Source organism: Canis lupus, chromosome 11, assembly GCF_011100685.1.
Source record: "Canis lupus familiaris isolate Mischka breed German Shepherd chromosome 11, alternate assembly UU_Cfam_GSD_1.0, whole genome shotgun sequence".
Taxonomy (NCBI): domain Eukaryota; kingdom Metazoa; phylum Chordata; class Mammalia; order Carnivora; family Canidae; genus Canis; species Canis lupus.
Window position 1 is genome coordinate 27232859 of NC_049232.1, and position 4458 is coordinate 27237316.

Below are 4458 nucleotides of genomic sequence, written 5' to 3' on the forward strand. Positions count from 1 at the left end.
ACAGACCTCAACAGAGTTTATGATTCGTATTCGGGTCATGAATATTTTGTAAATGTTTATCATCAAGCCCCTGTGTATCAAAAATCCAAAGGGAACATAGTCTAGTGAATGTGTTACATTCAAAGCTTCCTTGAGTATTTCTTAACTTATCTTTCTTTCAAAATATGCTCTTCAACATCAGCCACCCTGCCTCTATGCATTGAGTTCAGGTTTTGTAATCAGCATCACAGTACAGGTCACAGATGTGGGAGGATGGACTCTCCATCCTTGCGCTGACCTTTAGGTAACCTGCAGCAAGTTCTTTGAATTCAAAAGCCTTTTCCTCATCCTTAGAAGAACACAACAGTAACACCTCCCTCAAGGAGCTGCTGGGAGAGTAGATAAGGTGCTGTGAAAAGTCTTCCGCAAAGAGTATGATACAGAGAAGGTCCTTGAGAACCAGTTAATGAAAGCTAATAATATCATTAATTATAGATAATTATAATTATTGGCCCTACTTCTCCCAAGATCTGGCTCATGTTCCACTATTTTTTTAAATTTTTATTTATTTATGATAGTCACAGAGAGAGAGAGAGAGAGAGAGAGGCAGAGACACAGGAGGAGGCAGAGCAGGCTCCATGCCGGGAGCCCCAATTGGGACTCAATCCCGGGACCCCAGGATCGCGCCCTGGGCCAAAGGCAGGCGCCAAACTGCTGCGCCACCCAGGGATCCCCGAAGCGCGAACTTCAAATCCGCCCCGGATTCTTCCCGAGGGAAAGGCGCTGAGCGGGGAGCCCGGGCGGAGCCGCGGAGGGGCCGTGGGGCCTCCAGCCTCCCGGGGTCACTGGCAGGACGTGCGCCCGGGGCAGGGCGCCCCACACCCCGCGGGCCGAGCGCGGGAAAGGGCTGGAGCGCCCGGCGGGGCCTCGGGGAGCAGCCGGGCGGGGGCTCCGGGCGGAGGGGGCTGCGCCCTGCTGCCTTCGGGAGCCGCGGCCCCGGGAGCGACCCCAGCAGCGCAGGCCCCGGAGCCCAGGGCGCGGGGGACACGGCCGGGACCCTGCGCTCCCCCCGGGACGGGGAGGCGGGGAGGCGGGGAGGCGGGGAGGGCCCGGGACGGCGGGGACGCTCCTGCCGCCGCCGCCGGGCGCCCCCGAGCTGTGCGGGGCCGCGCCCCCCGCCCCGGAGCATCCAGGCCAGTGCGGACGGGGAGCTGCGGTCGGTACCGCGGGAGCTGACGCCGGGGCTGGGGACCCGGCCGCCGCCAGGGGGGTTGTCCCTCCTGGGTCACCCTGCGCCTGGGAGGGGCGGGGCCGCCAGGGGACGGGGCCTCACGGGGTCAACAGCAGGGGCGGAGCATCTCCCCAGGTGCACACACCTGAGAACCGGCACAGCAGGCCCCGCCCCAGAAGACCAGCTGGAAGGACGGGGAAGGGCAAGTTCTCCACCCAGCAGCGCTGGAAAGCTCCAGGGGAAGTGCAGGGATTTACAGTGTATAGAACCAGAGGGTACCCCTCCTATTTTTTGCCTTTTTCCAGTACAATTCATTTTTATATGAGACTATAAATTTCCAATTTTTTCTCTTTATCCACCTTAACCACAATATTTTACCACCCCTTCATTTTTAAGTTTCTTCCTTTTTGATTTTCATATTTCTACAATTACAGGTCTTAGATATATTTTCCACTTCTAGATTCCCTTCAACATACTCTACTTAATTTTGGGAGATATATAAGATATGCTGTTTTGATGTTTTTTGTTTTCTCTGCCTCATTTTCTTCTACAATGAGGAAGTTAATACCTTCTAAAACATGACCAGCATGCACCCAGAACCAAGTGGTATGCCATGTTGGTTCATTCTGTGAGATTCCTCATTCCCATTCTGCCCCCCTCTTTTATCTCATTTATGTTTTGGTGGTCAATATTGGGGCCTTCTACAGGTATTTCTGGTTTGAATAAATTTGGGACTGAGCATCTTCTAACATACAGAACTTAATATACTCAGAAATAAGAGGATCACCCTCTAGAACCCCTCAGGTACACTACATTCTCCCTCCACTACAACTTTGTCACTACCATCTCCCAGTCCCCCCCTTTTTCCCTTCTTTTTTTTTTTCTCTTTTTTTCTCCTTTGGCATTCTTGGCCTTTTATTTTTTTTACTACTTTGTTTTAAAATTTGTTTTTCACTTTACTAGTCCTTTGTTTTATGTCATTCTGATCTTTGTTTTCAATTTCTGATCTCTGACCTCAGGAGAATCATCTAGGATGAAATTTACTTAGGTTGTAGTTGATATTCTTTTTTTTTTTTCCACATACCTGGCTAGCCTCCTTTATGCAGTTGAATTTATAAGGTGACACCAAGGTAAGACAAGTAAAGTTCCAGTTTGAGGGCCTCCATATCCCTCCCCTGAATCCTGATTCACTGGATGCCAAAGCTGGAAGGGGTTTGGGATAGGGTGCTTGGTCACGCGAAAAGCTGCTATGGTTGGCCCAGCAGATGGGCAGAAGGGAAGGTTTCACTTCTTCACAATTTGAATGACATCATCGTCCTCCAAAATAATTGCCAGATTTTATATCTCTAGTGGTGCTGCCTTATTCCAGGACTACAGTGGAGGATTTCTGCATGAAGATTCACCAAAATCTTATCAAAGAATTTAAATACACTCTGATCTGGGGTCTGTCTGTGAAAAATAATCCTCAAAAAGTGGGTATATTTTCCTGTTTCCTTCCACCACATCAATGAGGTTGTCTGCTGTGGCATCACTATGCAGAGTGACATCAGCATTGTGAATTTTGTATTCAGCCAGAATGCTCTTCACAGTCTCAGCATCCAGCTCAATCTGAGGACAAGTGGCCATGAGATTAATGCCTCCTTTATCCTTCTTCTTAAAACTAATGTTGGGGGGTTTACTGTTCAAATGAAGGCCTTCCAGCTAATTTTCAAATATCTTTTTATGTCCCAAGGATTTCAGGACATCCAGAACAATCAAGATCAAGTTACACGTTCGGGCCACTGCAATGACTTGATGGCCTCTACCTTTCCCATCCTTGGCACCCTCAATGATACCTGGAAATTCCAAAGGTGGATCTTGGCACCTTTGTATCTGATGACACCAGGCCCAGTGGTCAGAGTAATGAACTCATAGGCTTCAACCTCAGAATATACACCTGCCAGGTTACTAAGTAGTGTTGACTTCCCCACTGATGGAAAATCCACAAACCCAATTCAAGCATCGCCTGTCTTGGCCACATCAAAACCTGCTCCTGGCCCACCACCACCACCACCTTTTGGGGTAATGAATTCTCTATGAAGCTTAGCAAGGTGAGACTTAAACAGCCCTAGGTGGTGTGCTGTGGCCATGTTTTTTTTAGTCCGAGCCATCTCGACTTCGATCTCCGTGATCTTCACTATGGTGCTGCTCATGATGGTGAGTCACTGGGAGGTTGCTGGGGAGTGTAGTGGTCTCTGCACAAATTACCATCCCTCACACAAACTGATATTCTTGACTCAGCCCGCTCATACAGCCACTCTGCACTGAGCAAAATGACTGGAAAGAACTCATCACAAAAGAAAGAGTCAGAAACGGTACTCTCTGCCACAGAGTTACAGAATTTGGATTACAATTTGATGTAATAAAACCAATTCAGAAGCACAATTATAAAGCTACTGGTGGCTCTGGAGAAAAGCATAAAGGAATCAAGAGACTTCATGACTGCAGAATTTAGACCTAATCAGGCTGAAATTAAAAATCAATTAAATGAGATGCAATCCAAACTGGAGGTCCTAACAATGAGGGTTATTGAGGTAGAAGAGTGAGTGACATAGAAGACAAGTTGATAGCAAAGAAGGAAGCTGTGGAAAAAAAGAGAAAAAAATTAAAAGACCACGAGGAAACGTTAAGGGAAATAAATGATAGTGTCAGAAGGAAAAAAATCTATGTGTAATTGGGGATCCAGAGAGCACGGAGAGGGACAGAGGGTCAGAAAATATATTCTAACAAATCATAGCTGAGAACTTCCCTAAATTGGGAAGGGAAACAGGTATTCAGATCCAGGAGATAGAGAGGTGTCCCCCCCCTCCAAAATCAATAAAAACCGTTCAATGACTCAACACTTAATAGTGAAACTTGCAAATTCCAAAAATAAAGAGAACATCCTTAAAGCAGCAAGAGACAAGAGATTCTTAACTTATATGGGGAGAAATATGAGATTAACAGCAGACCTCTCCACAGAGACCTGGCAGGCCAGAAAGGGCTAGCAGGATCTATTCAGGGTACTAAATGAGAAGAACCTACAGCCAAGAATACTTTATCCAGCAAGTCTCTCATTCCGAATAGAAGGAGAGATAAAGAGCTTCCAAGAAAGGCAGAAACTGAAAGAATATGTGACCACCAAATCAGTTCTGCAAAAAATATTAAGGGGGAGCTGGTTAAAGAAAGAGGAAGCCCAAAGAAAAAAGCCAAAAAACCGGGGACTGAAT

General features: G+C 47.3%; 1 pseudogene; it reads right to left on the reverse strand.

The window, feature by feature from the left end:
• Positions 1–205: 205 nt before the first annotated feature.
• On the reverse strand, positions 206–3402 carry LOC100856006 (annotated as a pseudogene).
• Positions 3403–4458: the final 1056 nt, after the last annotated feature.